At 36.4% G+C, this 14555-nt stretch overlaps 1 pseudogene; it reads right to left on the reverse strand.

The window, feature by feature from the left end:
• Positions 1–5453: 5453 nt before the first annotated feature.
• The window catches only part of LOC149249554 (N-terminal acetyltransferase A complex catalytic subunit NAA10 pseudogene), a 29125-nt pseudogene continuing 20023 nt past the window's right edge, over positions 5454–14555 (reverse strand).

Here is a 14555-nt window from a genome sequence, read left to right on the forward strand (position 1 = left end):
CAGCGGGTAAGTTCTTCCACTTGATGAGATACTCTGAATTTGATTGATTTCGTAGCTTCCAGGTTCTTGTTCTTGTGACTGCTCAGGTTCCAATATGATTTTTCCTTCCTCATCAAGTTCTGGAAATATTGTTTGAACTAGGATCTTTTGCAACTTTTGAATGAGTGGCCACACTTCTTCATCCTTCTTCCATTCATCCCTTGCTTCGTTTATCCAATCTGGTTGGATAATAGAAATAGCGCAAAACAATGCTTCCACATCCTCATCCTTTCTTGAGAGTGCATCTGCAACAACATTTTGCTTCCCTTTTTGTAGATGATTTCAAAGTCATAACCCAACATATTTGTGACCCAATTTTTATGTTCTTCTAAAGATAACCTTTGTTCTAAAAAGTATTTAAGACTATCATGATCCATTTTTACCTTGAAGTGTCTTCCCATTAGGTTAGGCCGACATTTCTTAAGTGCATGTAGTATTTCCAACATTTCCTTCTTATAAATAGCTTGCTTGAGATGTAGCCGTAAAAATACTCAATCGCCTACATCAAAACTTCTTTCATTGTGATCTTGATCTACCTGTTGTTTCATTCAATTCTACACCAAAGTGGCATTATCCTCTAAAAGTTGGAGAACTTGTTGTTGATGCTCAATGTGATCTTTCACTGCTCGAATCTTTTTCTCTATGATATTTCCTTCTATCTTGAGAGTTTGAGGAGTGGTAATTTCTTCCAATTCATTACAAGATATGCTCAGATTCATTTATTGATGCTCGATGTGATCTTTCACTTCTTGAACATGTTTCTTCTTGATATGTCCTTCTATCTTGATAGTTTGAGGAGTGGTAATTCAGGCCAATGCATTACAAGATATGGTTGGATTCATTTCTTCTTTCTCTATGTGATCTTTCACTTCCTGAACTTTTTTCTTCTTGATGTGTCCTTCTATCTTGAGAGTTTGAGGAGTGGTAATTCTTGCCAATGCTTTACAAGATATGGTCAGATTAATTTATTCTTTCTCTAGGGTTGGTTCCTGGTGTATATCCTCTTATTTTGATGTTTTTTAATCCTTTTTTTTCCTCCTCTTCATAATCTTTGTAAAATAATTTCTTCTTAGCACACTTATGACCTTTAGTGTATTTTTTATCACAATTGTAACAAAGCCCTTTTGCTCTTTTTTCTTCCAATTGTTGTGGTGTCAACCTTGTAGGTTGTTGAAGGATAGGAGAAACAATACTTCCATCTTTATAGTTGTGAGGGGTAGACTTCCTTGTTGCCATAATTTTGCTTCGCACTTTTCTTTCCCTCTCCAATGAATCAGGTTCCCAATGACGAACCTGATGTTGAATGTTATCCTTTAAATTCCCTATGGAGACATCAATCATCTGCTTCTCTAGAATAACATTTTCCCTTATATTCAATTTTTGAAAGTCCTCAATGTTCTCTGCCATTGAACACTTTTGTTTGAGATTTATCAATAGGCTAAAGAAGGTGTTGCTCTTTGTATCCTCATAATGTTCTATCATTTCCTTCGTGAAAATTGACCACGTAACAAGTGGTTTACGAGAAAAAAAGCCCTTTATACCATAAAAAATGATCTAGTTCTAAATAATTAGATGCAATACGTACCTTTTGTAACAGTGGTATGCCATGTAGTTCAAAATATTTCTCCATCTGTAGTATCCAATTTACCAGATCCTTGCCATCAAACTTCCTCATCTCGCTTTTTCTTGATTTTAGGAGCTCGATTTTGAAACGATTGTAACTCTGTAATTTCAGATCTTTAAGTTCTAAAATTTTGACTTGTAATAGCCCTCAACATCCACTTTCTAGTTCCACAAGTCTGATCGCAATTGGATTCCCGAAGAAAGATTTATTCCCAATCTCCCGTGGTGACCTAATTATAGACTAGTTCGATAGAGCAAACTTGTAATACGTGCCACATGTCACTGTTTCAACCTTAGGTTCTGAAAATTATACGCAAACAATATACAATTTTTCCTCTTTTTGTAACATCTTACGAAATTTCAATATGATGCTCAGAGAGAAAGTTATGACGATTTTCCCAAGGTCACCTATTTAGGATGTAATTCGGGAGTCTGCACAAATCCTAACTTCCTCATATCATATATCTGAAAATACCGCGAGCCAAGAACTGAAATTTGGAGCTGAGGTTCAGACCAAATTCTTTGCAAATGGGTGTTTTTTTTAGCTTCTGAAAATTCATAGCGAAAACATTATAGCAAAAATTCCATGATGACTTGTTTTAGATTAAATTCTGAAGCTTGCAAAAACCCTAACTTCCTCAGATCATATCTCCGAAAATATAGCAAGACAAGATCTGAAATTCGGACCCAAGGTTCAGTGTGATTTTGTCTCAAATGGGTTTTTTTTTTTTAACTTTTGAAACATTGCAGAAAAAACGTTATAGCGAAAATTCCACGATAACCTGTTTGGAGCAGCAAAACCCTAGAATCCAAAGTTCTAATACCAAATGTTATGGAACCAGCTCACAAAAAGATAGAAAAGATAGATCAACGCCCTAGAAATAAGCCTCTTCGAGGGGGAAACCTCCTTTAAATTACACAAATGAACAATTTTTCGATGATACAAATGACATGACCTCCTTTCTATATATAGGAGTCTAAGGGGTCATAATATAATCAGAGCCGACATAACAATAATAATATAAGGGCACAATAATAATAATATGGGGACTACATGGGCACAACTATATAATAAGGGGATTGTACTAATAACAATAAGGGGTTACACTAGTATTATAGGGACCTAACAAAATATTCTCCAAGTTTAGTCTCAAGTCAGCTCAAACAAGATTCCAAGTTTTCTCTATAATTTCTCCAAAGTCTGCTCTAAAAGTCTATAAAATCTACTCTAATGTTTTTCTAAAGGAGGGCCAAAAAAAAGGTCAAAGAGGGTTTCAATTCTGTGAAAAAGAGGCCAAATTGTAGGGCCGAAACTGTCTCTACCACAGGCTGCGTCTGTACCTATTTTAGGCCAAGTTCTACACCTTACTATTGGGGCCAAAAACTATTACAGAGAGTCAAATTCTTTATCCTATTACAAGGTTGAATTATTTCACTGGGAGGGGCTAAATCTGTTTCTTTCCATAGGTATGAATTAGGCCAAGTTCTATTGCTCCATGGGATGAGTTCTAGGTTGATTTTATGATACAAGGAGGCAGAAATATGGGCTATAAAGATGCAAGTTATTGCTCAAAATTATAAACTGAATTATACTCCAATGACTGATAAAAGGACCCTTCTATAACCTTTAATCCAAAACAAGAATAGAAACCAAGAAAACCTTCCTTCACTCTTGTCGGTTCAGAAGATATGAACCTCTACACTTCTTCCTTAGGTCTGAATACTCTTTTTCTTTCTTAACTGAGTTGTCTTGACCGAAATGGAGGAGGCATGGCTCTTATTTACTAATTCAATCATACACTACACTGACATGTTTGTGGGGAAGAGGATCGACTTGTTCCTAAGTAGGACAACTTGACAGAGATAAAAAAACAAGTGTTTTTTAGCTTAAAAATGTAATTTATCCTCAATGGAAATGAGTTAGGAGGCATGAAAATACTCATTGGAAAGGACTTAAAGTCCTTTTTAGGCTTATGTAATTTTATTCTTTAGTTATACATCCTTTGACATCAATAACAAATTATTCTTACAGCACTACTAATTTACCCCATTATATGTCAATGAATATGCTTAATTCTTTAATTTGAACTTTTTTTGAAGGTTACCAAGAATCCCACTGAAAAATGGATAACTTGTTGTTTACTGATATAAAGGTGATTTGGTATTCTCGATCTCCCTTCATCTAGGAAAAGAGTTTGCAAATATTTTTCCCTATATAATAAAGAAATATTATATGCATTGTTTCGGTTCTACTTTTAACATTGCCTAGACACTACTAGCAGCTCTACTTAATACATCTCCATTGATGTCACTTATCCTTGCTTTCAAAAAGAGGAAAACACCATGCATAACTTTTGGCAGTGCCCATATTTCCAGATGTTGGGGAATATATCCCTTTCTTACATTTGACCTATAAGTTAAATCTGGCATTTACCACATTTTGAAATTGGTCTATTAATTTACAAAATTGATCAACAAGTTTGTGGACCTGAAATAATACCTCTATTTAGAAGTATAGACTACTTAGCTATATTAGGGGAAGAAAAACCTTATTGCACAATTGCTAAGCAACTATAGGAATTTGAATTATGCTATATATTTCCAATGCTCACTAGTTAAGAGTAGTATGGAAATAATTCAAGCTGATAGGCATATTCATTAGAGAGTATCAAAGTCACATAGAAACTAGCAATACCTCCCTAGAGATTGGATATATAATTTACTCCTATTGGATTGAAATCTCACTTAGATTCCTACAGGAGCATTGGGTTATTCCCTAGAATTTCACACAGGATTCCATTAATGTAATTATCCTAAGTTCCAATGCCACAACTAAAGCGAGAATTAGCTAGACTCAATATTATACACACATAAGGTTCATGGTCTCTTTTCTTAGTCTTATATTGTGTGATTCCAATGGATTAGGGTCATATTGATTACATGGAAATCAACTTATTTCTGAGAAATTTCCAACCCAACAATTCAGGGTAGGGTTCAACAAGTTATGATAGTAATGCACTTACACGCCAGATATCAGTTTTGAGAAATATTATACGACAAGATATGGAATGTTGTACATCATAGCTTCAAGGTAGGTTAGTAACTAAACATTATACATGAAATCCAACAAACTCTTATCAACAACCTAAAATTGGTCAACTTAATATCAAGTCAGCCACATCAAAGAAACTAGACTCTAAGCATATCATTAATAGAGCATCAGGTTAATTAACATGAACATGAAATCCATGGGATAAGTACTTATCGTAGAGTATATGCTAGGCAACCGAGTTCAGGACTATAACTCTCCACCAAACCTTAGATTGGGTTGCATTGTGGTATTTCTTGCAACCCAATCACCCTTGAACCAGAATCCAGAGAATGAGTAGGGAACTTTCTCAAGGGATTAACCGATATTTCTAGTATAGAATAGGGTCTCCAGAGGACCAACCCCTCCCACCCACTATCTAAATCACAAAATAAGATTTTGCATAGGGACCTTCAAAATTTTATCACCTCCACCAACAGGTACCAATGAATAATGGAATTCTATCACTAGTGTAGCAAGGAAACTTGCTCATTGCTTCCTATGATCTATCATGCTCAACTCCTTATTCTATGCAAAGGTTCCAACTCCTTTCAGCTACTAGGTCAAAAGCAATGTTTTCGAAATACACTATGTGCCATTTGGTTCCAATCAAATTTCTTTCTATCCTCCACAGGGGTCATCTATTATCATTTACAACCAAATTATAAAGAGCAACTTTCAATCTGAAAAGCAACTCTAAAATTCATTCCATGCTCTTTTTAACCTCTACATCCTATGATTTCCCATCTCGATGTCCCCCACAATCATTTCCTAAATTTTTTATGCTTACTCTCTTACTTCACTTTCAATTGTTTCCACGTGTCATAGGCATACTCACCATTGACATAGTACTTAGCCTCGATATCATTAGCTTTATAGCCTAATGTATGGGTATAAAAATGAAATTTTGATTAGTTTCTCTTGCAGACATAGAGAAAAACATACTTTTCCCCAAAAACCTCATGCATGGCCTTTTGCGCTATTGTCATGACCTTCGTTGTGAGGCTCTATTTCATGTGTGTGTGCAACATAGCTAAAGAAGTCATATGGTTGTGGAATTTTGTGGACTCACCCATTTCACGAGAACATAACCCAAAATATTCTTATTGTAATTCTCAGCCACATAACAAAGTTATGGTCATGACAGGATATGGTAGAAGTAATACTTTATTTGGTAATTCTGGCACTACCATCCATTTTTCCAAGATGGGAGTCAAGATTCCTTTCTACAGTGGGCCTATCATGTGTGTGTACATTATGTCATTTTATATTGATGGGACTCCACTACGCCACGCCACGCCAATCTACCATAGGACACTATGCTACAGAGACTCTCAAACATAGAGAGGTCATTTTGCCTATCTAGCGAGAATTTCTCTAGTCTGTGAAACCATTCCAGCTGCACCACTTGTCTCTCTAATTTTTCTTTTGGTTATTGATTGTTTCACAGGTGACGAGTAGTTTCTACGTGCACCCATTCATGAATTGGCTCCTTGTTGTATGGTCATTCCTCCATTGATCCTAGTTATTCTACATTATATATATATATATATATATATATATATATATATATATATATATATATATATATATATATATATATATATATATATATATCATGTATTTTTTCCTGCATATATCTCAACAATTTGAATTCTTGTATATGTCCAAATTCTTGTAGCTTTTCAAATTCCACTTCCTAGTCTGGCCCGAATCGTGTAGGCCAATCACCTTAATGGAACCTAATCCTTTCTCCCCCACTTGCACACATGTCAGCCCCAATGGCTATCATAAAACATATCAAACATCTTAAGTGTTTTTTCTGTCTCATCTCTGGAAATTTGTGTCCCTAGACTCAACCCATTTTAATCAAAATAATTTATGATGCTTACAATACTTGTAAAAGTAACCCAAGTTGTCACATATTGGCACATTAAAAATATTATAGGAAGAGTCATCATTGAGCAAACAAAAACTCAATAGGAGACTTAGGTCTGCATTGCAGAAATGATGGAGAAATCAAGAAGTTATACAGAAATTTCTATATCCTAGCCAAGAAGTAGGCAAACATTACTTTTACCTCCCTTGTGTTGGAAATATAACTATACTTGGGGGTGAATTAGTATAGTGGTTAATTTTAACTAATCAAAACATTTGATTTCACATATAATGTCAATCACATCAAAAATATCAAAGTGCACAAGATATATGTATAATACTTTTTTTTATCATCAAATGATTTGTAGGCATCAACCTACAGAAGATACATATCGCCTATGCACTGTATTATAGGCATCAACCTTTCAAATCCATTTTTCATGCATTTAGAACTTGGATCCACTTCGTTCTCCTTCTATATTTCTTCTACTTGCACCTTTTACTCACTACATTGCACATAATCCTTATACATCGCTTTTCACTTCATCCCCTGCTCTATTTAGACTACATTATGCTTTTTGGCACCACAAAGCCACTTTTACACTACACGGGCACATCTACCATGACTCACAAGACCCACTCCCTTTCACACTAATTTCTCTAGCTTATTTATACTTGATCAAATAAACAAATTCATGGTAGAATCAACACACAATCCATAAAATTGGATTATTCTTTTCATTTTCACTGCCAGAAATCTTGTCCAAATGACCTGGATAAGATTTAAAGTAATGGCTCCTTGGCTCCTCAAGGGCTTAACTTTAGCTATAAAAAACCATAAGATATAACCAACTTAAACAAGCATATCAAAATGTCTAAATATGACTCCACTTAGAGTACTAGACCCATGGATATTTCATTTACCCTGACTTCTTAATAAGAATTCCAGCTCGAGGGCTCCACTGTCACCCCATACATCCAAGTGTTGGGACCACACCTTTATCATCTCATTCACCTATTCATTGTGTTTTGACACCTAACACATCATGACCCAAGGCTAGGGACAAGTTCTTAATCCCTAAGGGATTTTAGGCCTAGACTCGTACAATTCACCTAGTGTTAAATAATCGCCAACTTGTAAAATGCACCATTTGATTTGATTAAAACCAACAACAAAGAATTCATTATGCCCCCCTGACTATCTGAAATTTAATAGGGGGTGTGTGTCTGCCTTTTTATCCTATGTGCAATTAAACATCCATCAACTTTTCAAAATGTGCCTCATGATCCCATGATCTAATTAAATTTGATGGTAGAGAAGCCACTTCGCCCCATCCCCAAATTTCCAAAATTTAACAAGGGGGATGTGTCAACTTTTTTGTCTTATGTGGTTTTATGCCCTGAAACATGTTGCTACCACATAGTGCCATATTATCACTCTGCCATATCTTCCATATCATCTCTATCATATCATCACTCTTCCATATCTTCCATATCATCACTCTTCCATATCTTCCATATCGTCACTCTTCCATATCTTCCATATCATCACTACCATGTCATTACACTGCTACTTTTCATGCCACATCAACTCTATGTCACTACCACATGTCACTTCCTCCAGCTGCCACATCATCGCTATGCCACTTGTACTGCTACTTCACACTAGGGTCCACCTAGTGTTGGGTGCTGCAAAATCCAGTATCTAGTAGTTTTCTTAAGAATTTCCCTGTTTCTCTCAAGAGGCCCATATGCCTTGATGACCTCGAAGAGACCGCATTTTTTCAAAGCCCGTATTCATCTGGCTAATCCATTATCTGGCTCATTTCACTTCTTTTGTAGTTTGATGCATCACAAATGACCAGATGTTAGGATTCCTCATGGAATCCTCGGATGCTCAAATGTCTAGATATATTAGAAGAGGCCTAGATTAATTTGAATAACCCATATCTTTTTTGTGGCTTGGATATATTGAGGGCCTGAATATTCAGATGCCTTGAACCTTCACTAAATTTTCTTTAATTTAGAGCCACTTTCTTCATCATTCCTTGGGAGTTTTCCTAAGTTCCATATAGTGTTGGAAAGCTCTTTGAGATGCCTATCTATCCAAACACTATGCATACTCATTTGATCACAATAACTGAAGATAAAATGCCTAAAAATCTAGGTTGTCTAGCTGACTACATTTATGAATTCCAACCTTCACTTCAATCATGAATATTCAACAAGCTCAACAAGCTCCCCACATTGATGACTAAACTTTTCATTATTGAAAACACATTCAACAACCTGCCATGTTGCTAGAATTTGACATCAATGAAACTATAGTTGAAATCAATGACAACATGTGCGAAACAATATCCCCCTTTGACATTGATGGAAACACCACCAAGCATCTACTATTAAGTGATGATCTTGGGCTAGACTTCCCCTATCAGCTTTTATATTGTTCTTCTCCTAATGTTTGTATATTCTCCCCCTTTGACATCAATGAAAACGAGCATATACTCCCCCTAAGCTTATGCATACTCTTTCCTTGAACTTCCCCTGTCACTAGCACACTTCTTGGTTGAAATCAGTAGATCACTCCCCTTACGAGGAAGAAATTAGCCCATTTTCTGTATATATTCAAAACTTTCTCTTGGTATAGGCTTAGTAAATATGTCTTCAATTTATTATTTTGTTATAACGTATTCTAATCTGACAATTTGATCAACTAGTTGTTCTCAAGGAAAATGGTATTTTATAGGAATGTGCTTTATTTTAGAATGCATGATAGGTTTTTTGAGATATTAATATCACTGGTGTTGTCAAACATGATGGGGTCAGGATTATCACCATTTTCTTAAAGATTCTAGAGATTTTACTTCATCTGTCAGACCAGGAGTAACTCCAGACTTGGCAAAAAAACTGATTCATTTATTTCATTAGGTAGCTATTGTTATATACATGAATGTGACTGATCAGTTCATCTTCTTGATGACTGTTCACATTCCAAATTCACCCAATCGCAAAGGATTAGGTGTCAACATTCCCCCCCTTAATCTGAAGGGATGTTGGTGAGTCCAAGCATCGTTCTGAATCTTTCAAGCTTTTCTCTTCCAAGCGCTTTGGTGAAGATGTCTGCAATTTGCTCATTTGTGGAACAATGATGGAGATGGATTATTTTGGCCTCAACATGATGTCGGATCAGATGATATTTAGTATTAATGTGCTTTGTACGATCATGGAACTTTGGGTTCTTGGCCAACTTTATTGCAGAGGTGTTGTCAATCATGAGTGGAGTTGATTGTACTTGTTTTACCTGCAAATCTTCAAGAATTTTCCTGAGCCACACAATTTCTTTCGTTGCTTCAGCTGTTGCCACATATTCTACTTCTGTTGTGGAATATGTTGGAACTGATTGTTTGCATGATCTCCAAGAGACAACTCCTGATCCAAGACTCATAGCATATCCTGAAGTAGATACTCCAGTTTCTTTGTCTCCATCGAAGTCTGAATCAGAGTATCCAATCAAGCTGAAGTCGTCCACCTGTGTATACTTGATTCCAAGGTCTTGAGTTCCCTTCAAGTACCTTAGAACTCTTTTTGCAGCAAACCAATGTCCCTCACAAGGCTTTTGCATGAACCTGGAGAGAATTCCAACAGTAAATGAAATGTTTGGTCTGGTAGTAGTGAGGTAGATGAGACTTCCTACAAGCTGTCTATACCTTGTTGCATCCTCAAATTCCTTTCCTTCAATAGATGTGAGCTTTAAGTTTTGTTCCATTGGAGTAGAAAGAGGATTGCACTCTGTCATGCCAAATCTGTTTAACAAATCTCCAATGTATTTCTTTTGAGAAAGAAATATGGATTTTGGATGTTGGGTTACTTCAATGCTAAGATAGTAATGAACATAGCCCAAATCAGTCATTTCAAAACTTTTTCCTAATTCTTTCTTTATGGATGCAATATAGCTTTCATTGTTCCCTGTCATTAAAAGATCATCTACATATACCACAAGATATACAACTGTTTTGCCAACTTTCTTGACAAATAAAGTTGCATCATCAAGATCAAAATGATTGAAGTTGAGTTTCAGAAGATGCTCAGTTAGTTTTTCATACCAGGCTCGTGGTGCTTGTTTGAGGCCATACAAGGACTTCACAAGTTTGCATACTTTATTTTCATGTCCTTTCACAGCAAATCCTTCAGGCTGGGACATAAAAACATTCTCTTTTAGATCTCCATTCAAGAATGCAGTTTTTACATCCATTGATGGACTTTCCAACCGTTTTGAGCAGCTAGTGCAAAGAGTGTCTGGATGGTGGTCCATTTTGCTGTGGGAGCAAAATTTTCCTCATAATCGACCCCTTCCTTCTGTGCAAAGCCTTTTTCCACAAGCCTAGCTTTGTGCTTGTCAAGTGAGCCATCAGCTTTGTATTTGTTCTTGTAGACCCACTTGCAGCCAATTGGTTTGGTTCCAAATGGAGGATCAACCAGCTTCCAAGTGCCATTCTTTATGAGGGCATCATACTCCTTTTTCATCGCTTCTTTCCATTCATCATGAGAAGCAGCTTCTTTGAAGTAAGTTGGTTCAAAATCTGTAGACAAGTTCAATTCACAATCATAAGTAACATCCATATCAACAGGTGAATTAGAGTCATCTACATCACCTCCATTTTGTCGGTTTGAATTTCTAGTTCCTGTTTTTCCAATTTCATCGGGATGAACACTTTCAAGTGTCTTTGTCAGCCACTTTGGGGGACCGTTCTGAGATGGTCCAGGCTGCTCTGTTGATTGAGTTGGGACTAAATCAAGATTGAGTCTCCCAATTATATCAATTACATCACTTAAAGCATCATCCGTTGTTGGAGTTTCATGCAGGGGAGATTGTTCTTCAGAAGAAGATTCCACATGTTGATCTAGTATAGGAATCCCCCCTTCAAGATGTGGAATCTGATTATCAAATTCTTGAAATGATTTTGTTTTTGCGAATCTATCCAAGCGATCAAGTTGCCGCTCAACAACATTGTCAGATTTGGATGATTCCAGAAAAATGACATCTCTAGATACAACAAACTTTTTATTTACTTCATCATAGAGGCGGTATGCTTTAGAGGTGTTTGAATACCCCAGGAAGATACACTTACGACTTCTAGCACCAAGTTTGTTTCTATCTACCTTTGGTATCAAAGCATAACAGGTGGAACCAAAGATCCTGAGATGTTTTACCGAAGGAACATGTCCATACCACAATTCATAAGGAGTCTTGTTTCTTATAGCATTAGATGGACATCTATTATTTATATATGCAGCACATAGAACAGCATCAGCCCAAAACATTATCTTTACATTTTTGAAAAAGAGCATGGATCGTACCATATTCAAGATTGTTCTATTCATTCTTTCAGCTACACCATTCTGTTGGGGATTATAAGGCACAGTTGTTTGATGTTTAATCCCATGTTGGCGAAGATAGTGTTCAAATTCATTTGATGTATATTCTTTTCCATTATCAGTGCGAATAGACCCAATATGAGATTGTGCATCATTTTCAATCCATTTATGAAAATTCTTGAATGTTTGAAAAGCATCAGATTTGTTCTTCAATAAATAAACCCAACACATTCTGGTGTAATCATCAATAAATGTCATGATATATTTATTTCCATTTGCAGAAGGAACAGGCATTGGACCACATAAATCTGAATGAATGAGTTCAAGCTTCCTATGTGCTCTTGAATGTGAATCATGAAAAGACTGTTTGCTATGCTTTCCTAGAATGCAAGCATCACATTACTTATGTTTCCTAGGAATTGTAGGCAAACCAGCAACACCATTTTTCTTCAATAAGCGGAGACTGTCATAGTTTAAATGTCCAAATCTAGCATGCCATAATAAACTTGATGGAAGTGTACCTTCTTCATGATGAGAAATATATGAGAAATGTTGTGCATGAGCAGAGGTTCCTTGCAGTTTGAGAAGCCTTTCTTCTTCTATTCCCCTCATGACAAGTGAGTGGTCAAATGCTTTTCTTACCTCAAGCTTTCCATCAAACATATGAATGGAGTGACCTTGCTGGCGGATGTGGACCAAGGACAACAAGTTTCTCTTGAGCTGTGGGAGATATAGAACATGATCCAGAAGAAAGTCTGGAAGACCAGGCAGTTTAAGCCTGATTGTGCCAAGCCCTGATGGCTTGATTTTTGACTGATCTGCAAAGTATACTGCTCCATCAACATTGTCAGTGAAATCTTCAAAAAAATCTTTTCTATGAGTCATATGACAGGTTGCTCCTGAATCAAGCAACCAATCATTTTTCGAAGAAGCAAGTGAAGCATTAAACAAATCTTCATTTACTCCAATGTTACATTGTGCCTCAATATAGTGAGCGGATTCAGGTGCTTTACCTTTGTCTGTATCATCAGTTTTACCTTTCTGCTGGTTTCGTTTCTGCTCAATTTTGTCCCATGGTAGCTTGCATGTAGAAGCATCATGTGATCCATTTCGTTTGCAGCGAATGCAATGTAAGTCTGCCTTTTCTCCTTGAGAATGTCTGCCCCCCCTGCCTCTGAAGTATCTTCCTCTTCCTCTTCGTCCACCTCTTCCTCTTGTAGAATATTGAGCATGATGCTTTTCTTTATGAGCAAGGCAAACAGTCTCTTCAGAAGATTCAGGGACTGTCTTCTTTCCAAAGGCTTTCTCTCTTTCAGCAAACTTTTTCACAAGAGAATCAAAGGTTATATCTTTAATATTTCCATTTGCTTGTAGAGACTCAAGATAATTGGAGTAAGTAGGATAGAGTGCCTTGAGAAAAGCAATAAGAGGGATATCTAGCTCAACCTTAGTGGATTTAATATCATGCATTATAGACTTTACTTCAGATGCAAGAGCAAGAGGATCATTATTTTTCAATTCAAGAGTGAAGAGTTTAATCATGAGCTGAACAACTTCAAGTGCAGAATGTGAGTCATAGAGTTCTTTCAGCTTTTGTAAAGCTTCAAAGGCAGTTGAATATGATGAAATATGGCGACTTACTTCTTCATTTACAGATGCTGCGACTAATGCATAGGCTTTGCTGTTCTTGTTTTCCCAAATGACGAGCTCTTTGTCTGATGTAGGCTGCACTGGGTCATTTTCTCCTTCTCCAACACACACTCCCTTCCACAACTCATTGAAGATGAGGGTGTGCTTTATCATCCGGTACCATTCAGGATAGTTCTCCTTGCCAGTGAGAACTATTCCTACCATAGAGATGATTGAATGCATTATGTAAAAAAATACTTCTGCTGATATACAGTGAAATTGTACTCAAAAGGGCAAAAGAAAAAAAATTCAAACACTTTTATGTACGGTTTCTTCAAATCCCTCCAAGGATCCTCATATAATATATCCACCATATTCCATATCTACAAACTATTCAAGCAGCGTCCAAAAATTTTCTCAAGCAAGATGGTGAATATATATATATATATATATATGCTATCAATCATCAGGTATCCAAAACTCAAACGCTGGTCAATCATCAGGTGTCCAAAACTCAAACGCTGGTCAACATCATTCAAGCCACAGTTCAATGGGACAACGCATTCAAAACATATATAAACCACGCATTAATTCAGCACCGCTATAATATAAGCCACAACAAATTAATTCAGCACCGCTATCTCAAATAAAATGAACACCGCATACAGCTATTCAGGTCTTTTTCAGCACCATTATCTCAAAAAAAAGGAGCACTGCACGATAGCCTCGTTCTGAAACACCGCTATCTCAAAAAAAAAGAACAACGCATACAGCATTCAGGTCTTTGTCAGCACCATTATCATTGAGAAAATTCATGTTAAAAATTATCTCCCGCCAGTTTTAAGCGTATTGCTTAACCAATCCAATCCTTCACAACAGGCCTTCACCCTTTATTGTTGAAGTAATATTCATGTTAAAA

The sequence above is a fragment of the Pinus tabuliformis genome, chromosome 7, assembly GCF_031772625.1.
Source record: "Pinus tabuliformis cultivar Carrire ecotype Pingquan chromosome 7, CPIR1, whole genome shotgun sequence".
Lineage (NCBI taxonomy): Eukaryota > Viridiplantae > Streptophyta > Pinopsida > Pinales > Pinaceae > Pinus > Pinus tabuliformis.